Raw genomic sequence first — 24,563 nt, forward strand, 5'->3', positions numbered from 1 at the left:
CCCCTTTCCTACTCCTACTAGGAGGGGGAAAGGAAGGGGGAGAGGGGGAAGGAAAGAGGGGGGCGCCGCCCCCCCTCTTAGTCCAATTCGGACCAGAGGGAGAGGGGGCGCGCGGCCCACCCTGGCCGCCCCCCTCTCTTTCCACTAAGGCCCATGTGGCCCATTAACTCTCCCCCGGGGGGGGGGGGGTCCGGTAACCCTCCGGCATTCCGGTTTTCTCCGAAATCACCCGAAACACTTCCGGTGTCCGAATATAGTCGTCCAATATATCAATCTATATGTCTCGACCATTTAGAGACTCCTCGTCATGTCTGTGATCACATCCGGGACTCCGAACAAACTTCGGTACATCAAAACTTATAAACTCATAATAAAACTATCATCGTAACGTTAAGCGTGTGGACCCTACGGGTTCGAGAACTATGTAGACATGACCTAGTACTATTCTCGGTCAATAACCAATAGTGGAACCTGGATGTTCATATTGGTTCCTACATATTCTACGAAGATCTTTATCGGTCAAACCGCATAACAACATACGTTGTTCCCTTTGTCATCGGTATGTTACTTGCCCGAGATTCGATCGTCGGTATCCAATACCTAGTTCAATCTCGTTACCGGCAAGTCTCTTTACTCGTTCCGTAATACATCATTTCGTAACTAACTCATTAGTTACAATGCTTGCAAGGCTTAAGTGATGAGTATTACCGAGAGGGCCCAGAGATACCTCTCCGACAATTGGAGTGACAAAACCTAATCTCGAATTATGCCAACTCAACATGTACCTTTGGAGACACCTGTAGAGCACCTTTATAATCACCCAGTTACGTTGTGGCGTTTGGTAGCACACAAAGTGTTCCTCCGGTAAACGGGAGTTGCATAATCTCATAGTTGTAAGAACTTTGTATAAGTCATGAAGAAAGCAACAGCAACATACTAAACGATCAATTGCTAAGCTAACGGAATGGGTCAAGTCAATCAGATCATTCTCCTAATGATGTGATCCCATTAATCAAATGACAATACATGTCTATGGTTAGGAAACATAACCATCTTTGATCAATGAGCTAGTCAAGTAGAGGCATACTAGTGACACTATGTTTGTCTATGTATTCACACATGTATCATGTTTCCGGTTAATACAATTCTAGCATGAATAATAAACATTTATCATGATATGAGGAAATAAATAATAACTTTATTATTGCCTCTAGGGCATATTTCCTTCAGTCTCCCACTTGCACTAGAGTCAATAATCTTAGATTACATAGTAATGATTCTAACACCCATGGAGTCTTGGTGCTGATCATGTTTTGCTCGTGAGAGAGGCTTAGTCAACGGGTCTGCAACTTTCAGATCCGTATGTATCTTGCAAATCTCTATGTCTCCCACTTGGACTTGGTCTCGAATGGAATTGAAGCGTCTCTTGATGTGTTTGGTCCTCTTGTGAAATCTGGATTCCTTTGCCAAGGCAATTGCACCAGTATTGTCACAGAAGATCTTCATTGGTCCCGATGCACTAGGTATAACACCTAGATCGGAAATGAACTCCTTCATCCAGACTCCTTCATTTGCTACTTCCGAAGCAGCTATGTACTCCGCTTCACATGTAGATCCCGCCACGACGCTTTGTTTAGAACTGCACCAACTTACAGCTCCACCGTTTAATGAAAATACGTATCCGGTTTGCGATTTAGAATCGTCCGGATCAGTGTCAAAGCTTGCATCGACGTAACCATTTACGACTAGCTCTTTGTCACCTCCATATACGAGAAACATATCCTTAGTCCTTTTTAGGTATTTCAGGATGTTCTTGACCGCTGTCCAGGGACCCACTCCTGGATTACTTTGGTACCTCCCTGCCAAGCTAATAGCAAGGCACACATCAGGTCTGGTACACAACATTGCATACATGATAGAGCCTATGGCTGAAGCATAGGGAACTCCTTTCATTTTCTCTCTATCTTCTGCAGTGGTCGGGCATTGAGTCTGACTCAACTTTATACCTTGTAATATAGGCAAGAACCCTTTCTTCGCCTGATCCATATTGAACCTTTTCAACACTTTATCAAGGTACGTGCATTGTGAAAGTCCAATCAAGCGTCTTGATCTATCTCTATAGATCTTAATGCCCAATATGTAAGCAGCTTCACCGAGGTCTTTCATTGAAAAACTTTTATTCAAGTATCCTTTTATGCTATTCAGAAATTTTATATCATTTCCAATCAACAATATGTCATCCACATATAATATTAGAAATGCTACAGAGCTCCCACTCACTTTCTTGTAAATACAGGCTTCTCCAAAAGTCTGTATAAAACCATATGCTTTGATCACACTATCAAAGCGTTTATTCCAACTCCGAGAGGCTTGCACGAGACCATAGATTGATCGCTGGAGCTTGCACACTTTGTTAGCTCCCTTAGGATCGACAAAACCTTCCGCTTGCATCATATACAACTCTTCTTCCAGAAATCCATTCAGAAATGCAGTTTTGACATCCATCTGCCAAATTTCATAATCATAAAATGCGGCAATTGCTAACATGATTCGGACAGACTTAAGCATCGCTACGGGTGAGAAATTCTCATCGTAGTCAACCCCTTGAACTTGTCGAAAACCTTTCGCAACAAGTCGAGCTTTATAGACAGTTACATTACCGTCAGCATCAGTCTTCTTCTTAAAGATCCATTTATTCTCAATGGCTTGCCGATCATCGGGCAAGTCAACGAAAGTCCATACTTTGTTCTCATACATGGATCCCATCTCAGATTTCATGGCTTCTAGCCATTTTGCGGAATCTGGGCTCATCATCGCTTCCTCATAGTTCATAGGTTCATCATGGTCAAGTAACATGACTTCCAGAATAGGATTACCGTACCACTCTGGTGCAGATTTTATTCTGGTAGACCTACGAGGTTCACTAGAAACTTGATCTGAAGTTTCATGATCAATATCATTATCTTCCTCACTAATTGGTGTAGATGTCACAGGAACTGATTTCTGTGATGAACTACTTTCCAATAAGGGAGCAGACATAGTTATCTCATCAAGTTCTACTTTCCTCCCACTCACTTCTTTCGAGAGAAACTCTTTTTCTAGAAAGGATCCATTCTTAGCAACGAATGTCTTACCTTCGGATCTGTGATAGAAGGTGTACCCAACAGTCTCTTTTGGGTATCCTATGAAGACACATTTCTCCGATTTGGGTTCGAGCTTATCTGGTTGAAGTTTCTTCACATAAGCATCGCAGCCCCAAACTTTAAGAAACGACAACTTTGGTTTCTTGCCAAACCATAGTTCATAAGGCGTCGTCTCAACGGATTTTGATGGTGCCCTATTCAATGTGAATGCAGCCGTCTCTAAAGCATAACCCCAAAACGATAGCGGTAAATCAGTAAGAGACATCATAGATCGCACCATATCTAGTAAAGTACGATTACGACGTTCGGACACACCATTTCGTTGTGGTGTTCCGGGTGGCGTGAGTTGCGAAACTATTCCGCATTGTTTCAAATGTAAACCAAACTCGTAACTCAAATATTCTCCTCCACGATTAGATCGTAGAAACTTAATTTTCTTGTTACGATAATTTTCCACTTCACTCTAAAATTCTTTGAACTTTTCAAATGTTTCAGACTTGTGTTTCATTAAGTAGATATACCCATATCTGCTCAAATCATCTGTGAAGGTGAGAAAATAACGATATCCGCCACGAGCTTCAATATTTATCGGTCCACATACATCTGTATGTATGATTTCCAAAAAATCTGTTGCTCTCTCTATAGTACCGAAGAACGGTGTTTTAGTCATCTTGCCCATGAGGCATGGTTCGCAAGTACCAAGTGATTCATAATCAAGTGATTCCAAAAGTCCATCAGTATGGAGTTTGTTCATGCACTTTACACCGATATGACTTAAACGGCAGTGCCACAAATACATTGCACTATCATTATCAACTCTGCATCTTTTGGCTTCGACATTATGAATATGTGTATTACTACTATCGAGATTCAATAAAAATAGACCACTCTTCAAGGGTGCATGACCATAAAAGATATTACTCATATAAATAGAACAACCATTATTCTCTGATTTAAATGAATAACCGTCTCGCATCAAACAAGATCCAGATATAATGTTCATGCTCAACGCTAGCACCAAATAACAATTATTCAGGTCTAAAACTAATCCCGAAGGTAGATGTAGAGGTAGCGTGCCGACCACGATCACATCGACTTTGGAACTGTTTCCCACGTGCGTCGTCACCTCGTCCTTGGCCAGTGCTCGCTTATTCCGTAGTCCCTGTTTCGAGTTGCAAATATTAGCAACAGAACCAGTATCAAATACCCAGGTGCTACTACGAGCTCTAGTTAGGTACACATCAATAACATGTATATCACATATACCTTTGTTCACTTTGCCATCCTTCTTATCCGCCAAATACTTGGGGCAGTTCCGCTTCCAGTGACCAGTTTGCTTGCAGTAGAAGCACTTAGGTTCAGGCTTAGGTCCAGACTTGGGTTTGTTCTCTTGAGCAGCAACTTGCTTGCTGTTCTTCTTGAAGTTCCCCTTCTTCTTCCCTTTGCCCTTTTTCTTGAAACTAGTGGTCTTGTTGACCATCAACACTTGATGCTCCTTCTTGATTTCTACCTCCGCAACCTTTAGCATTGCGAAGAGCTCGGGAATTGTCTTGTTCATCCCTTGCATATTATAGTTCATCACGAAGCTCTTGTAGCTTGGTGACAGTGATTGGAGAATTCTGTCAATGACGCTATCATCCGGAAGATTAACTCCCAGTTGAATCAAGTGATTATTATACCCAGACATTTTGAGTATATGCTCACTGACAGAACTATTCTCCTCCATCTTGCAGCTGTAGAACTTATTGGAGACTTCATATCTCTCAATTCGGGCATTTGCTTGAAATATTAACTTCAACTCCTGGAACATCTCATATGCTCCACGACGTTCAAAACGTCGTTGAAGACCCGGTTCTAAGCCGTAAAGCATGGCACACTGAACTATAGAGTAGTCATCAGCTTTGCTCTGCCATACGTTCACAACATTTGGCTTTGCTCCTGCAGCAGGCCTGGCACCCAGCGGTGCTTCCAGGATGTAATTCTTCTGTGCAGCAATGAGGATAATCCTCAAGTTACGGACCCAGTCCGTGTAATTGCTACCATCATCTTTCAACTTTGCTTTCTCAAGGAACGCATTAAAATTCAATGGAACAACAGGACGAGCCATCTATCTACAACAAACATAGACGAGCAAAATACTATCAGGTACTAAGTTCATGATAAATTTAAGTTCAATTAATCATATTACTTAAGAACTCCCACTTAGATAGATATCTCTCTAGTCATCAAAGTGATTACGTGATCCAAATCAACTAAACCATAAGCGATCATCACGTGAGATGGAGTAGTTTTCAATGGTGAACATCACTATGTTGATCATATCTACTATATGATTCACGCTCAACCTTTTGGTCTATGTGTTCCGAGGCCATATCTGCATATGCTAGGCTCGTCAAGTATAACCTGAATATTCTGCGTGTGCAAAACTGGCTTGCACCCATTGTAGATGGACGTAGAGCTTATCACACCCGATCATCACATGGTGTTTGGGCACGACGAACTTTGGCAACGGTGCATATTCAGGGAGAACACTTCTTGATAATTTTTAGTGAGAGATCATCTTAAAATGCTACCGTCAATCAAAGCAAGATAAGATGCATAAAGGATAAACATCACATGCAATCAATATAAGTGATATGATATGGCCATCATCATCTTGTGCTTGTGATCTCCATCTCCGAAGCACCGTCGTGATCACCATCGTCACCGGCACGACACCTTGATCTCCATCGTAGCATCGTTGTCATTTACGCCATCTATTGCTTGTACGACTGTCGCTACCGCTTAGTGATAAAGTAAAGCAATTACAGGGCGTTTGCATTTCATACAATAAAGCGACAACCATATGGCTCCTGCCAGTTGCCGATAACTTTGGTTACAAAACATGATCATCTCATACAATAAATATAGCATCACGTCTTGACCATATCACATCACAACATGCCCTGCAAAAATAAGTTAGACGTCCTCTACTTTGTTGTTGCAAGTTTTACGTGGCTGCTACGGGCTTAGCAAGAACCGTTCTTACCTACGCATCAAAAGCACAATGATAGTTTGTCAAGTTAGTGCTGTTTTAACCTTCACAAGGACCGGGCGTAGCCACATCGGTTCAACTAAAGTTGGAGAAACTGACACCCGCCAGCCACCTGTGTGCAAAGCACGTCGGTAGAACCAGTCTCGCGTAAGCGTACACGTAATGTCGGTCCGGGCCGCTTCATCCAACAATACCGCCGAACCAAAGTATGACATGCTGGTAAGCAGTATGACTTGTATCGTGCATATAACATCAACACATAAAACCTAGGCTCGGATGCCACTGTTGGGGAACGTAGTAATTTCAAAAAAAATTCCTATGCACACACAAGATCATGGTGATGGCATAACAATGAGAGGGGAGAGTGTTGTCTACGTACCCTCGTAGACCGTTAAGCGGAAGCGTTATGACCACGCGGTTGATGTAGTCGTATGTCTTCACGATCCGACCGATCCAAGCACCGAACGTACGGCACCTCCGTGTTCAGCACACGTCCAGCTCGATGACGTTCCCCGGGCTCCAATCCAGCAAAGCGTCGGGGATGAGTTCCATCAGCACGACGGCGTGGTGACGATGATGATGTTCTACCGGCGCAGGGCTTCGCCTAAACTCCGTGAGGATATAACCGAGGTAGAATATGGTGGAGGGGGGCACCGCACACGGCTAAGGAACGATCCGTAGATCAACTTGTGTGTCTCTAGGGTGCCCCCCGCCCCCGTATATAAAGGAGCAAGGGGGGGAGGCCGGACGGCCCTTGTGGGCGCGCCAAGGAGGAGGAGTCCTCCTCCTAGTAGGAGTAGGACTCCTCCTTTCCTACTCCTACTAGGAGGGGGAAAGGAAGGGGGAGAGGGGGAAGGAAAGAGGGGGGCGCCGCCCCCCTCCTAGTCCAATTTGGACCAGAGGGAGAGGGGGCGCGCGGCCCACCCTGGCCGCCCTTCTCTCTTTCCACTAAGGCCCTTGTGGCCCATTAACTCTCCCCGGGGGGGGGGGGTTCCGGTAACCCTTCGGCACTCCGGTTTTCTCCGAAATCACCCGGAACACTTCCGGTGTCTGAATATAGTCGTCCAATATATCAATATTTATGTCTCGACCATTTCGAGACTCCTCGTCATGTCCATGATCACATCCGGGACTCCGAACAAACTTCGGTACATCAAAACTTATAAACTCATAATAAAACTGTCATCGTAACGTTAAGCGTGCGGACCCTACGGGTTCGAGAACTATGTAGACATGACCTAGTACTATTCTCGGTCAATAACCAATAGTGGAACCTGGATGTTCATATTGGTTCCTACGTATTCTACGAAGATCTTTATCGGTCAAACCGCATAACAACATACGTTGTTCCCTTTGTCATCGGTATGTTACTTGCCCGGGATTCGATCGTCGGTATCCAATACCTAGTTCAATCTCGTTACTGGCAAGTCCCTTTACTCGTTCCGTAATACATCATTTCGTAACTAACTCGTTAGTTACAATGCTTGCAAGGCTTAAGTGATGTGTATTACCGAGAGGGCCCAGAGATACCTCTCCGACAATCGGAGTGACAAAACCTAATCTCGAATTATGCCAACTCAACATGTACCTTTGGAGACACCTGTAGAGCACCTTTATAATCACCCAGTTACGTTGTGACGTTTGGTAGCACACAAAGTGTTCCTCCGGTAAACGGGAGTTGCACAATCTCGTAGTTGTAGGAACTTTGTATAAGTCATGAAGAAAGCAACAGCAACATACTAAACGATCAAGTGCTAAGCTAACGGAATGGGTCAAGTCAATCACATCATTCTCCTAATGATGTGATCCCATTAATCAAATGACAACACATGTCTATGGTTAGGAAACATAACCATCTTTGATCAATGAGCTAGTCAAGTAGAGGCATACCAGTGACACTATGTTTGTCTATGTATTCACACATGTATCATGTTTTCGGTTAATACAATTCTAGCATGAATAATAAACATTTATCATGATATGAGGAAATAAATAATAACTTTATTATTGCCTCTAGGGCATATTTCCTTCAGCTTCTTCGTGGACCCTTCTTGGGTGGAGCCCTCCGTGGACTCGCGCAGCCGTTACCCTTCGTGGGTTGAAGTCTCCATCAACGTGGATGTATGATAGCACCACCTATCGGAACCATGACAAAAACATCTGTCTCTCCAATTGCGTTTGCATACTCCAATCCCATCTCTTTACATTCTTGCAAGTTGCATGCTTTACTTTCCGCTGCTCGTATACTCTTTGCATGCTTGCTTTTTATGTATTGTGATTGTTAAAATTGTGCCAAAACTCCACTTAAACTTAAAGAAATTAAAAACTGCAATCTTTGGCACTTAGTGTCTAATCACCCCCCTCTCGACACCTCTTATCGATCCTTTCAATTGGTATCAGAGCTTTGGTCTCCATTGCTTTGGTTTAATCACCATTGGAGGAAGATGGGTGAGTCTACTTTGGGGAGTCTTAGATATAGAGTGCCTATTCTTGATGGGGAGTATTTTCATGAGTGGAAAAATGAGATGCTTGTGATTTTCAATCAATATCATTTGAACATGTACATTTCTAGCCCTTGTGAACCTCATGTTGATCCTATGCATCCTACCCTTGATGAGCCAATTGACGTGATCAGAAATCTTAGAACTGTTAATCTTATCACTAGAGGCTTGCCTAGAAACTCGATTAGAAACTTGCCTACTCTTGAGTGTGCCTACACTATATGGAAAGTTCTTGAGGAACGATTTCCAAATTATTCCTTGAAAAATCTAGATGAAACTCTCCATAAGTCTATTGCCTTGGCTAAGATGAATTCCAATGATCCTATGTTTGGTGATTGTCTATTTGAGCTTACAAATCTTATGCGTGCCAAAGGGAATGTTGGAATCATTAGCGATATTATTTACAAAGCTACTAGAATTCATAAAGGAGATCATTGTCAAACTCACTCTAACAAATCACCCTCTCTAGGATTTTATCCACCACATGACGATGTTGAACATGGATACTATGACGAGGATGATAATAGTGACTTTGATCTTGATGATGCAATGAGACACTTTGGTCTTATGGCAAATCTTCGGGGATATATGGTAGGGGGAAAGGAATGGGTTCTTGACAGTGGGTGTACGATCACATGACCGGAGATAAAGATATGTTTCGTGAGCTTGCTGAAAACGATGGTCCTCGAAAGTATGTCACTTTCGGGGACAACTCAAAGGGTAAGATGGTTGGCCTCGATAAGGTGGCCATCTCACATGATAGCTCCATTCAAAATGTTATGCTCGTTGAATCTCTTGGCTACAACTTACTTTCAGTATCTAGACTTGCTGATTTCGGTTTCAATGTCCTATTTACTGAAGTAGATTGCCAAGTGTTTCGTAGAGATAATCATAAAATGGTCTTTACCAGTATACGTAGAGGTGATCTTTACATTGTTGATTTCACTAAAAAGGCTCAACCTAGAACTTGCTTTATTGCTAAATCTTCTAAAGGTTGTTTATGGCATAGACAATTAGGTAATGTTGGCATGCAAAACCTTGACAAGCTTATTAAAGGAAATCATATCCTTGGCGTTAACAATGTCATATTTGATAAGGATAGACTTTGCAACGCTTGTCAAGCAGGTAAGCAGGTTGGAGGAAGGCATCCCGTGAAGAACATCATGACCACAAGGAGGCCACTTGAGCTAGTTCACATGGATCTGTTTGGCCCCAACGCCTACAAAAGTCTCGGTGGAAATTCTTTTGGTCTAGTTATAGTTGATGAGTTTTCAAGATTTACATGGGTGTTCTTTCTAGATGATAAATCACATGTCCAAAAGATCTTCGAAAACTTCGCTAGGAAGGCCCAAAATCAATTTGAAGTGAAGATCAAGAAGGTTCACAGCGACAACGGAACGAAGTTCAAGAACGCAAATGTGGACACCTTTACTGACGAAGAAGGGATTTCACATGAGTTCTCGGCTATGTACACACCTCAACAAAATGGAGTTGTTGAGAGGAAGAACCGGACGCTCATCGAACTGGCAAGAACGATGCTTGATGAGTACAAGACGCCGAAGCACTTTTGGGCAGAAGCGGTTGAGACAGCTTGTCATGCAACAAATCGCTTGTATCTTCACGAGCTACTCGGGAAGACGGCGTACGAGCTCCTCACCGGTAACAAACCCCAAGTTGGATACTTTCGAGTATTCGGCTCAAAGTGCTACATCCTTGATAAGCATCGTCACTCTAAATTTGCTCCTAAGTCTGATGAAGGTTTCCTACTTGGTTATGGCTCAAACTCTCACACTTACCGTGTCTACAATAATTTCACCCGAAAGGTTGAAGAGACGGTAGATGTGAAGTTTGATGAATCTAACGGCTCGCAAGTTGAGCAATTGCCAATTGATGTAGGAAACAAAGACCCCTTGGAAGCAATCCAAGACTTATCTATTGGCAAGATTCGTCCAACGGAGGTGAAGGAGAGTACCTCGTCCGTCCAAGTGGAAGCTTCTATCTCACGACAAGGTGAACCAAGAGTTGATATGGGAGCATCCACAAGTGGGACACACCAAGATGAAGAAAACGAGGAAGTACACCAAGAATGTCAACAACCTCCTTCTCCACCACGACAAGAGAACGACAACGTCAACAATGAAGAAGGCCAAGAAGAAGAACAAGATGAAGAAGATGTTCAACCAAGACCCAAGCAAAAGCTTTCACGAGGTCGAGCAAAAATTTCTAAAGACCATCCCGTCGAGAAAATCTACAATGATATCCAAACCGGGAGAATCACTCGCTCAAAAACTCGTTTAGCAAACTTTTGCGAACACTATTCATTCATCTCTAGCATTGAACCTATGAAGGTTGAAGAAGCATTGGAAGATCCGGATTTGATAAACTCTATGCATGAAGAGCTACACAACTTTGAGAGAAATCAAGTTTGGACATTAGTTGAGAAGCCCGACAACAACCACAACATCATCGGTACCAAATGGGTGTTTCGCAACAAGCAAGATGAAGATGGACAAGTAGTTCGCAACAAAGCGTCTCGTCACCCAAGGCTACACACAAGTCAAAGGTATGGACTATGGTGAGACATATGCTCCCGTTTCTAGACTTGAGTCCATTGCATCTTACTTGCCTATGCTAATCACCATGATATCACCTTGTACCAAATGGCATTAAAAGTGCCTTTTTAAATGGTGAAATAGAGGAGGAAGTCTATGTTAAGCAACCTCCCGGCTTTGTCAATCCTAAGAAACCTAATCATGTTTACAAACTTCACAAAGCTCTTTATGGACTTAAACAAGCTCCTAGAGCATGGTATAAATGCTTGACCAAGTTCCTCATTGAAAAAGGCTTTGAAATTGGTAAGATAGATTCCACTCTTTTTACTAAAAGGGTTAATCGAGAACTATTTGTATGCCAAATTTATGTCGATGATATTATATTTGGATCAACTAACCCTCATTTTAGTGAAAAGTTTGGAAAGCTAATGTCGGAGAAGTTTGAGATGTCTATGATGAGTGAACTCAAAATCTTTCTTGGTTTGCAAATCAAGCAAACTAAGGAAGGTACCTTTGTCTCTCAAACGAAGTACACCAAGGACTTATTCAAGAAGTTCAGTATGCAAGAATGCAAAGGTATGACTACACCCATGCCTACTAGTGGACATTTGATTTGACCAAAGATGGTGAACCAGTCGATCAAAAGGTTTATCGCTCTATGATTGGTTCATTGTTATATCTATGTGCTTCACGTCCCGATATTATGCTAAGTGTGTGCATGTGTGCACGATATCAAGCTGCTCCTTAAGAATGTCATCTTAAGGCCGTGGAAAGGATAGTGAGATACTTAATCCATACACCAAACTTTGGCATTTTGTATCCAAAGAGGGCCTCTTTTGATTTTGTTGGCTACTCCAACTCGGACTATGCCGGTGACAAGGTTGATAGAAAGTCGACTTCGGGTACTTGTCAATTTCTTGGTAAATCTCTTGTATCTTGGTCTTCCAAGAAACAAAACTCGGTATCCTTATCCACCGCCGAAGCGGAATATATTGCCGCTAGTTCATGTTGTGCTCAATTACTATGGATGACCCAAACTCTTAAAGATTATGGGATATATGTGAAACATGTTCCATTACTTTGTGACAATGAAAGTGCTATCAAGATTGCTCACAATCCCGTGCAACATTCTCAAACTAAGCATATTGAAGTTCGTCATCATTTCATTCGAGATCATGTTGCCAAAGGGGACATTAATCTTAAGCATGTTCACACCGAAAAAACAATTAGCGGATATTTTCACCAAACCACTTGATGAGAAAGTGTTCTGCAGGTTAAGAGGTGAATTGAACATCATTGATGCTTCAAACTTGGAGTAGGAACTCCATTTGATAGATGCAAGACAAGAGCCTATGACTAATCCTTGATATTTCTCTTATGATGATAATCTTACGTCTTGGATATATTTGCACCTTGCATGTTATCTAACCCTTGTAGGAACTTGGATGGATCTAAATATATGAGATTGCAACTCACTCACATCTTGAGCAATCTCTACATCACCAAGTCTCTACATAATGGTGGTTGAAGACAAGGAAGCACGAAACATTCAAACATATCCTTTGACAAATTCTATGTTGAGTTTCATGATTGTCATTTTATATACACAAGTGCTCTTCCTTGCAAAAACTAACCCATGTAGGTAGATGAACTCAAATTCCAAAGTGGTGCTCCCAACTCTTGATGAGCTACATCAACCTTGAGCAACCCACACAAGTTCAACTACATGATCACAATCAACACCACCACCCAAGGTATGTTATTCCATCTTAGAGAAGCTCTACTCCAAGTCATGAGTCAAAGCAACTCGACAAGATGTGAATACATCAAGATGCTTAAACGAAAAATGGTAACCCCATTTTGAGCTTAAATGATGAGTATGACCTATGATCAAGTGATCTCACTTGACTCCTAAGTCAATATACACTAACATAGGTGACTTTGTCGCCGACCAATTCTAGATGAAGTGCTCTTGTGTTCCTTTCTGTGCTCTTGCATTTGTCTCATGCATATTTATTTCCCCTTTCAAAAAAAAAACTTCATCTAGATTTCTTTTAAGTTTCTTCTCTTTTATTTTCTGTTTTGCATTCCCTGCATCCAATTCATTGCAAATCTTTCAGTTAATTCCCTGAAATCCTTGTGAGATCTTACTTGTCTAAGTGAGCTGAGGTGACAAGTGTCTTCTCTGTGATGAACTCGGTCACACCGGCCTGATATTTTCGGTCCCACCGAATCCTTTCGGTGCAACCGAAGCATACAACTCGGTGCCACCGATTTCACTACAGGAAAGACATTTTGCCACTTGTTCCTGCATCACTTTTGATCCAGCTCCACTCAATGAATCTTGTCCTCTACAAGCATCACATTTAACTTGTTGCTTTGCTTCTGTGACTCAAGGACCAAACCCATTCATGACAAATTCCAGAAGACCCTTCTTGGAAATTGATGTCAAAGGGGGAGAGAGAGATCACATCAAAGCTTAATCATATCTCTAGGGGGAGAGAATACTCAAGGAAAGAGTAATCTTCAAGGATCCCAGATGCTTGGTGTTCAAGAGGAGAGATGTTACATGTCTTCTAGAGGGGAAAGACATGCTCATATGTGCTTATTTGCATTAGCTCTGTTCATTTGTTTCTTTGAACTCTGTTTTTCTATTCCCTATCTTCTCCCAGTATCCCATGCTAGATTCAGGGGGAGCAAATCATTTAAGGCAAAGAAACTCTTTGAACTCTTTGCACATCTTTACCTTTGGGGACATGTCTATATCCAATGTGGTACTTAGTACTCACTCTCTACATGTCATCCCAGTCTTGGTACTCTTGTGGCTTCTTTGTTTGCTCTGGCTAGTAGGTGCATCTGTGTTATCTAACCTTATTTTCACAGGTTCATTCCATCCTAAGCCAACTCAAGACCACAAGGTAAGTATATGCATCACAGTCATGTGTATGAGGAATTCTTGCTGATGTACATACTGTTTGCAAGAAGGACTCATGAGCATGAAGGTACATTTTCCATATTCACATCTTTTGCTCTGATGCATATAGCCAAGATACATGTAACACATTGCTTACTCTGTCATGCTTATGCATTCACATGCTCCTATATCCCATATTTACATGATTGCATACATGTAGGGGGAGCATATGCATGTTATATGTCTTTCCAAAGCTTTACTAGTTATTCTCTATATCTTTATCTAAAGCTTTGATGTATGTTGTCATAAATTACCAAAAAGGGGGAGATTGAAAGCACAAGTGCTCCCTGGGTGATTTTGGTAATTAATGTCAACATATCTCTTGTTGGACTAACACTTTTATCTAGTAAGTTTCAGATAAGTTCAACAATGAAGTGGCATGGACTAGAAGATGTGGAACCCCTTCAATATGCTAAGGACAAAGGATTGGCTAAATCTCCATGCTCAAGACTCTACATTTTATATTTTAGTGATCCAAGATCACATTGAGTCTATAGGAAAAGCCAATACTATCAAGGAGGGATGAGGTGTTGCTTAATGAGGTTCTTGCTCAAAGTTCTTAGTGATATGATCAAAAGCCCTCAACTACTTTCTCACATCCACATATGACCTAAACCAAAAGTCAAACTCGGCCCCACCGATTCTTTCTATCCGGCGCCACCGAGTTCAGATGTCATAGCCACTGCCACAAACCCTAGGCAAATCGGTCTCACCGATAGGGATCTCGGTCTCACCAAGATGGAATTGTAATCTCTCTGTGTATGTCCATTACCAAAATCGGTCCCATAGAGTTTGTGTAATCGGTCCTACCGAGATTACAATGTAAACTCTTTGTTTCCTTTTCATAATGTTTCGGTCCCACCGAGATGAGCGAATTGGTCACACCGAGTTTACCTGACCAACTCTCTGGTTAGCTTATTACCAAAATTGGTCTCACCGAGTTTGTGTAATCGGTCTCACCGAGATTATGTTATGCCCTAACCCTAACCATATCGGTCCTACCGAGTTGCATGTCGGTCCCACCGAAAATCCTAACGGTCACTAGATTTGCTAAATCGGTCCGACCGAGTTTCTTAATTCGGTCCCATCGAGATTGGCAAGTTGTGTGTAATGGTTAGATTTTGTGTGGAGGCTATATATACCCCTCCACCTCCTCTTCATTCGTGGAGAGAGCCATCAGAAGAAACCTACACTTCCAACTTACATTTTCTGAGAGAGAACCACCTACTCATGTGTTGAGACCAAGATATTCCATTCCTACCATATGAATCTTGATCTCTAGCCTTCCCCAAGTTGCTTTCCACTCAAACCTTATTTCCACAAAATCCAAATCCTGTGAGAGAGAGTTGAGTGTTGGGGAGACTATCATTTGAAGCACAAGAGCAAGGAGTTCATCATCAACACACCATTTGTTACTTCTTGGAGAGTGGTGTCTCCTAGATTGGCTAGGTGTCACTTGGGAGCCTCCGACAAGATTGTGGAGTTGAACCAAGGAGTTTGTACGGGCAAGGAGATCGCCTACTTCCTGAAGATCTACCGCTAGGGAGGCAAGTCCTTCGTGGGCGATGGCCATGGTGGGATAGAGAAGGTTGCTTCTTCATGGACCCTTCTTGGGTGGAGCCCTCCGTGGACTCGCGCAGCCGTTACCCTTCGTGGGTTGAAGTCTCCATCAACGTGGATGTACGATAGCACCACCTATCGGAGCCACGACAAAAACATCCGTGTCTCCAATTGCGTTTGCATACTCCAATCCCATCTCTTTACATTCTTGCAAGTTGCATGCTTTACAATCCGCTGCTCATATACTCTTTGCATGCTTGCCTGTCATGTATTGTGATTGTTAAAATTGTGCCAAAACTCCACTTAAACTTAAAGAAAGTAAAAACCGCAACTTTGGCACTTAGTGTCTAATCACCCCCCTCTAGACACCTCTTCTCGATCCCTTCAGCTGTCCGCCTCCAAGCAGAACTACCCCCACTATCAGAAGATGTGCTATGGTGTGCACTTTGCCGCCAAGAAGCTGAAGCCTTACTTTCAAGAGCACCCAATTACCATTGTCTGCACTGCTCCGCTTGCTGAGATCATCGGAAGACGAGATGCTTCAGGCCGAGTGGCCAAATGGGCCATAGATCTGGCCCCTACAGCATCTACTACCAGCCTCGCACCGCCATGAAGTCACAAGCGCTGGCCGACTTCCTCATCGACTGGGCCGAGACCCAGTACCTGCCGCTAGCGCCAAACTCCACCCATTGGCGGATGCACTTTGATGGTTCAAAGATGCGCACCGGTTTGGGAGCTGGCATCATCCTCACCTCTCCCAAAGGCGAAAAGCTCAGATATGTGCTACAGATTCACTTTGCCGCCTCCAACAACGTAGCTGAATACGAAGCACTCATACACGGGCTCCGGCTTGCCAAGGAACTCGACATTCGCCGGATCCTATGCTATGGTGACTCCAACTTGGTGGTCCAACAGTCGTCTGGTGACTGGGATGCCAAGGATGCAAGTATGGCAAGCTACCGCTTCCTCGTGCAGCAACTCAGCGGATACTTCGGAAGGTGCGAGTTCCTTCACGTGCCAAAAAATGATAATGAGCAAGCAGATGCCTTGGCACAAATCGGATCCACCCGACAAGCAATACCAGCCGGCGTCGCCCTGCAACGCCTCCTCAAGCCGTCTGTCAAGCCGTCGCCAGAATCAGACTCCATCTTCGTGCCGGCCCCTCCTGAAGCAGTCAGATCCGACTTGAGGGCCTCAGCAATCGGCGCGGGGACTTCGGTAGGCGCTCAGGGACTACAACATTCGCACCCGGCCCAGGGACTTCAGAACCCGGCCCGGAGACTGCAGCAGTTGGCCCGAGGACTTCTCCGGCTTGGCAAGCGGCAGCCAACTCCAACCCGCTGCCTCCCGGCCCAACCGCCCTTGTGCAAGTTGCAGTCGTGGCAGTCAAAGAAATAGCAGCACCTTCATGGGCTCAACCCATCCTCAACTTTCTGGTGAACAAAGAACTGTCGACTGATGAGATCCTAGCCCAACAAGTGTAATGACGGACAACAGCATACACCATCGTCAACAGAGAACTGGTGCGGCGCAGTGTCACTGGTGTGTACCAGCGCTGCGTGGAGCCGGACCAGGGCCAAGAAATCCTCAAGGATATCCACCAAGGCGAATGTGGTCACCACGCGACTTCAAGATCACTTGTTGCCAAAGCTTTCCGCCATGGTTTCTTCTGGCAAACTGCTCTAGAAGACGCCAAAGACTTGGTCCAGAAATGTAAAGGGTGCCACAAGTTACGCTCCAAGCCACATCTGCCGGCTTCTGCACTCAAGACCATTCCCATCGCCTGGCCCTTTGCCGTCTGGGGGACGGACATGGTGGGGCCATTCAAGACGGCTCGCGATGGCATGGCTCATTTGCTTGTCGCTGTGGATAAGTTCACCAAGTGGATAGAAGCAAAGCCAATCAAGAAACTGAATGGGCTGACTGCTATGACTTTCATCACCGACATCACCACTCGGTATGGCATACCACACAACATCATCACCAACAACGACACAAACTTTGCCAAAGGAGCCTTGGCTCATTTCTGCGCAACACAGGGCATCCGACTGGACTTAGCGTCCGTTGCCCACCCGCAGTCAAACGGCCAAGTGGAGCGAGCAAACGGCCTCATTTTGTCCGGCATCAAGCCCCGACTGGTCGAGCCCCTAGAGCGTTCGGCCGGATGCTGGCTCGGTGAGCTGCCGGCCGTCCTCTGGAGCCTGTGCACAACTCCGAACAAGTCAATCGACTTCACGCCCTTCTTCCTCGTCTATGGTGCCAAAGCCGTCATCCCAACGGACATAGAATTTGACTCCCCCCGAGTCACTAGGTACACCGAGGAGGAGGCCAAATAAGCTCAAGAAGACGGTGTCGATCTGCTGGAAGAAGGCCGGCTGTTAGCACTCAGCCGGTTTGCCATCTACCAGCAGAATCTACACCGATACTACAATCGGAAGGTCAAGCCAAGATCCTTCCAAGAGGGAGACCTTGTGCTCCGGCTGATACAGCGAACAGCCGGCCAGCACAAGCTCTCGGCACCTTGGGAAGGCCCTTTCATCATCAGCAAAGTGCTGGGCAATCGTTCCTACTACCTGATCGATGCTCTAAAGCCCAGAGCACGCAAAAGAGACGACTCAGGCAAGGAGACAGAGAGGCCATGGAACGCAAACCTCCTCCAAAGATTTTATAGTTAAAGCAGTATGTACCATGCTACCTTTTGTATTAAGTACGAAGACTCCGGGTCCCCCGAGTAGAGCTCGGGGACTACCCTCTTTTATCTATATGATAAGTATTATGCCTATGAATGTGTTGTTTCACTATTCCGCCTGGCACCAGGCTCGACTAGTCGGCCCGGGGGCTCGCCGCTTTCTAATATGTACCGCTTCCTGCAGTCGGACAAGTAGTGTGTTGGCTCCAAAAAACATCTCCTGTCAGAAGCCACAGCTCGCAGAGCGACTGTACGGTGGACATGGGTTGCAAAAGCGGTGCCCATACGAAAAACGACTAAGGAAAAATGTGCACATAGCTTAGGCCGGCATCCCGCCTCTTCGACCGGCTGCTGAGCAGCCGGCCGGCCGACTTCTACTTACCTTGCCGACGCTCTAATCGGCTAAGTACTTGCCCTCCCGAAAATAGCTAAGCACTTGCCCCAGCCGTAGTTCGCAGAGCGGCTGTTCGGCTGGCAAGAGGGTAGCAAAGGGAGGGCGGCAAAGGAAAAAAGCAAGGAGCAGAAAGCAACGGAAGTCAGAAATTGGCAAATAAAGCACAATTTGTGACGAAGAATATTTACATAGCAAAAGGCCCATTGGCCAGCATTCAATAGAGTTTGAAATACACCCCGCGGGTGGAATTGTGCAAATTTAACAAAAGTTTGTCGAGACCGATAAGCAGGGAAAATAAAGGCGACGACCTAAGGATCAACAGAGGGTTCCGGCTGGACGGCCATGTCGTTAGCGCCGGTTGGTGCAGCAGACGGCTGGACGGCAGAGTCGGCAGCGCCAGTTGATGGAGCAGACAGCTGGATGGCAGAGTCGGCAGTGCCGGTTGGTGGAGCGGACGACTGGTCGGTCTCCGCCTGGTCACCTCCAGCAGCAGTCGGCACGCTTGAGCGTGGATCGTTGCTCGAGGCGTGGTCAGGCTGAGGCTGGCTGTTTGCTCTGACCTCCGGCGCGTCTTCTTCGGTTTCCTCATCCTCCGCATCCTCCCCTTTGTCGCTGGAATTGATCACCTCGGTCGAGTCCTTGCTGTCCTTCGGATTCAGCCCGAACCACTCCAGTGGCGCCTCGACACCGTCATCAACCAGCTCCGGGATGAAGACACTCGTGTTGGTGTAGTCGATGATTGTTGCCGCCCGCTTGACAAGGTCGTCCTCCACCGCCACCAGCTCCTCCTGCGCCTCCAGCTGAAACATGGTCAGCTGGGCTAGATCTAGCCTAGGGTACCACGCCTTGACGAATTCCAGAGCCCGGCGTGCTCTAGCCCGGGCCGAGGAGCCCTTCCAGGCCTCCAGGCGACCGACCGCCACCTCCAACCAGTCGGTAGTCCGACTGGGAGTGCGCAGAGCCGGCATACCTGGCCAGAGGGCGGAGATCGCCTGGGCTCTGACGCGTTGAAGACGGTGCAACATCCGGTGAGCTGGCCGAAGGCGGGCCTGGATGCTGAGAAGCTGCTCGCTAAGGGTCCGGGGAGCGTCGGCGGCAATCTGCACACCTTCTGCCCTCCGCTCCTCGCGATAAGCCTCAATGGCCTGGTTCACGGCAACGGAGTGGCCTGGGAAGAAGTCTGCTTGGGTGGAAAGCAAGGAAGACAGAAGTTAGAAGCAAACAGTCGGCCTGAGCAGAGGCCGGCAGCTCAAAGAAAAAAAGAGAGGAAGCTTACCATTGACCATGTTCTCAATGTTACCGAAGCCGGTAGTCACCTGCGCCTCCTTGTCGGCCCAGGTGGAGCGCTCCGTCTCACACTTAGCAAGGAGGTTGGTCTCTTTCGCCTCCGTCTCCTTCTGAGCCGTCTGGAGACGCCCAGCCTGCTCCGCTAGTTGCGTGACCAGTCGGTCATGCTCCTCGCCCAGCTTGCAGCACTCTGCCTCCTTGGTGCATAGTGCGGTGTTGGCTTCGCCCAACTGCTGCTGCAAGGCGGCGTTGGCCTCTGCAAAGGGAGAAGAAGAAAAAGACGTCAACATTCAACAAGGAAAGGATGCAGTTGCCGGGGAGATCCGGCCCGACTACTCAGCAGTCGGCCCAAATCTTGGGGACTACAGCCCGCGGGTGCGCTATCGCGCCCCCACAGAGAAAAAAGTTATCAATAATCAACAAAAAGAAATAAAGTTGCTAGGGAGACCCGGTCCGACTGCTCAGCAATCGGCCCGAATCTCGGGGACTATAGCCCGCGGGTGCGCCAGCGCGCCCCCGCAGAGAAAGAAAGCCAAAACTTACTCCGGCTCTCCGACAAGTTGGCGGACTGCTTCTCTAGCTCCCGAACGCCGGAGTTGAAGGTGGCCGCGCGAAGGTTATGATAATCCTACAATAGGGATGTCAGATGAAGTTAGCACTCGGAGCTTGTAGATTAAAGTTCCAGGCCGCCTGCTCAGCAGCCGCCCCGAAACTTGGGGACTACACCCAGTGGGTGCGCCAGTGCGCCCCCACCGAGAAATAAAAGGATCAAAAATAAAGAAGTGAGAAACATACCGGATGGCTGCTCGTGAGTCTAGGAACGCCTTTTTGCACCGCTTGAGGGCGTCGACTTTAGCCCGGAGGTTGGCCTAGACGTCAAGGGCTGCCTGGTTCAAGGCTCTCGTCCCGCCTCCGCTCACCCAGCCGAAGGGCGTGACGCTGGTCGCCTCGGTGTCCGGGACTGATGAGCTCGCGGCGCCGGCCTCCCGCGGTCGCGGTGCTGAGACCGCCATCACGAGATGACGGCGCATGGGTGTGCGGGCCTCAGGAGTTGGGCCCGTCACCACCTCGTTCCCGGCTGGTGGCGCCAGTGGGGTGGCTGGCTGCCTGTCTTGCGCCCCGCCAGTTGGCGGTGGCGGAGGCATGACCACGTCCGGCATGGCGACATCGCCGCCCTCCCTCTCCATGGTTGGGTGCTCATCGCCGGCTCTCCCAGTTGACGCCATGAACTCTGGCAGAGGCGGCGCGAAGTTCAGGGGAGCGAGGAGCAGTGGCTCTTTGCGGCGCGTGGCCTCTGCGAGCCGCTCCTTCACCACAACATCGGCCTCAGCTGCCGCCAGCGTCTTCAGCATAGCGGCCTCTGCCTTGTCAGCCTCCGCCTTCTCCAGGCGGGCGGCTTCCTGCTCCTCGCGCAGCTCCCGCGCCTTTCGCTCCTGCGCCTCCCGGAGGTCGGCAGCAGGATCGAGTCGCCGGGTGGTTGCAGAGGTCTCCGCCGACCTGATGACAGATGCGGCGGTCGACTTGTCGAGGGAGAGTGGGGCCCTGAGACAAGAAAGTAAAACAAAGAAATCTCAGGCCGGATCAGCAAGGAAAAGCACAAGGGAGGTACTTATGCCGACACCATGGGTGGCGCCTTCAGAAGCTTCTGGAACTTGGCCACCTTCGCCGCGGCCTCCTTCCTCCTGGTTGCGGCGGCCGGGTTCTTGGGTTTCTTCGGTGCACTGCCGAACAAGGCGGTGCCCTGTTTCCGCTTGTGCTTGCCGCCTCGAGCAGACGGCCCGGCAGAGGGGCCCGCGCCTGTATTGACGGTGCCTCGCGAAGGGCGCGGCTCATCTTCCTCCTCGTCGTCGTCAGGCCAAGTCTCCATGCCGCCCCCTCTTCGGAGCCGCCTACTCCGTCGCTGCCGCTTACGGCGTCGTCCTCCAAGGCTGCCGCCCCCAAGTCGGGGTCGTCCACATTGCTCACCTCCCGGTCTAGCTGGTAGTTTCCACCCAGCCCCACGATGGCGGCCGTCATCGGAGACATGTAGATCTACACCCCCAAAGAATGACCACTCAATACCAAGACCAAGGCCAAGGCAAGAACTAAGAAGGAAAAGCTAAGAAACTTGCAACAGGCGGCGGGTTGTCGCGGGAGTATGGCCGCTTGCCGAACCGCCAGGACTTCTCCGACACCTTGAGGTCAGTGATCTCGTTCACCATTCGGGCCATCTCGGCAGTCGGCATGTCCCTCGTGCACATCCGGATCGGGTCGCGGTGCCCGCTCATCTGACAGATCAGATGAGGTCGGCCTTGGAGCGGGAGAACCCGACACTCGACGAAAGAGATCAGCAAGTCGGATGCCACGAGACCCTCCGCCTCTGTCAGCACTCAGAGTCGGTTGATAGCGGCAGCCGTGTCAGCCGATACGGGCTTTGGTTTGTAGCTCCAGTTGGCTCGAGGCCCAACAGGGGGGCCGGCCTCGTAAGGCCACAGGTTGATGAAGTCGACTGCCGGGTCGACGTTCTTCACATCAAAGTATGATTGCTACCACAGTTTCACCGACTGTGACAGCTTGATGACGGGGAAGGCGTTCTTTGTTGACGGCAGGCGCACGGCGACGAAAGCACCGAACTGGGCCGCCTTCTCCTTGGCGGAGGTGCCCAGTTTGGTGTAGAAGAAAGCTCCCCACAGCTCAATGGTGGGGAGGATGCCAAGGTAGCCCTCGCACGCCGTGACAAAGGTGAACAACAGCGTCACTATGTTTGGCGTAAGATGATGCAGCTGGAGGTGGTAAAACTCCATGAAGGAGCGGAAGAACCCGCTCGCCGACAGGACGAAGCCGCAGAGGAAATGCAAGCGGAAGACGACCCGCTCGTCCCCCTGCGGCGCCGGCGAGATCTCCTCCCACGGTGGCACCCGCACCTTGACGAAGGCAGCGTTGGGCATCCGGCGCATGGCCCGGAGAAAGGTGAGGTGACCCTCGATCACCAGCGAGCCATCCCAGTCCCCTCCCTTCTCACGCGCCATGGTGTCCGAGCGGGGCTGCGGGGGGAGCTTGGGGCGAAGAAGCTTGATGGCGGCGAGCTGCGGTGGTGCTACGGCGGGCGCGGAGCGGCAGCAGCAGAGAGAGGAGGAAGAAAGAGTAGGGAGGAGGGCGCGCGTACTCTGCCGCTCCCCTTCCACCTGCTACTTATAGCCCTTGGGCTGCGAAGCCGAGGGGGCTCGACGTGGGATCGTGGGATTAACTACGCCCACGACCCCACGACTCCCCCGATTACTATGCAGAATTACTGCACAGTAACTCCCATGGGAATCGCAACCGCCCGCCACGGCTGCAGCAGATCCGCTTGCGTGCCGGGGCCCGGTGGTGGCGGGCCTGGCCTGCTGTCACGTCCCATCAAGAGCGTGGGATGGCAGGCTGGCCGGGCTGACGTATGCCGCGTGGCATGCCCGTGGTGGGCGGCAGGCCTGGGAAGCTTACCAGGCACGCCATCTACTTCCTGCCTTGGCATTCAAAATCGTCGAGCGAACCCGCCTTGTCAAATCGGCTCCTGGAAGCCGACGCGTTAGGAGGTGGACCGAGCGTTGGGCCAGAGCGCGGCAAGGAAGGAAACTGCTGAGGCTTCATGGCTTGTCAGCCATGACGCCTCACCAGCTTTGGGGACTACTGTCGAAGTAATGGGCCACGGGTAGCCTAACCCGAGTCCCCGAGCCTTTCAAGACTATGGTCCAGCTGCGCCCCACGAGACTCCAGAATGAGGTGCCGCCTTCCGGTGACTGGATGGCTCAATGGCCGGCTGCCAGAAGACGACTGAGCACCCGCAGACGGCACCAACACTGGGCTAACTCCTAGCAGGTGGCCTCCGGAGAGGCCGGCCCCTATCGAGCGGCCCCCGGCGCCCTTAGAGTCTGCGCCCCTCATCAAGAGGACAAGACAGGGTGAGGCTACAGTGTAGCCCATCACCCCCGAATCCCGGGCTTGGCGTGGCCACAGTGCCCCATACAGCCGGAGATTTCTGCACGACGCGGCACTGTTGCCACTCCACCCATGACGCCACCCCTGTTAGGCGGGGCCTGCTCCCCACGACGGCCTATCGGTACAACTTGCCGACGGCGGGCCTACCAGGCAGCAAGGGCTTAGAGGGCGGCAATGCCCGGCCAGCCGGCTCCCTGGGAACCCGGCTCCTGGCAGTCGGCTAAATCCTTCCTCGAGGCCCGTGCGCCATTACCCATACTAGACACAGCAAGGCTACAGTGATCTCCCACCAGGTGGCGGGACTATAGCCATGCCTTCCCCGACCAAGCGTGCGTCGTTAGTATCACGGCTAAAGTGACCAGCCACCAACCAGACCTGCCAGTGGCGAAGGCGGTCTGTCAGCTCCTTACCAGACCAGCCGGCGGGGCCCACCAGGCGGTGGGCCCCAGCAGCCGGCGGAGAAGACGGCGAC

The sequence above is a fragment of the Triticum dicoccoides genome, chromosome 4B, assembly GCF_002162155.2.
Source record: "Triticum dicoccoides isolate Atlit2015 ecotype Zavitan chromosome 4B, WEW_v2.0, whole genome shotgun sequence".
NCBI classification, from domain to species: domain Eukaryota; kingdom Viridiplantae; phylum Streptophyta; class Magnoliopsida; order Poales; family Poaceae; genus Triticum; species Triticum dicoccoides.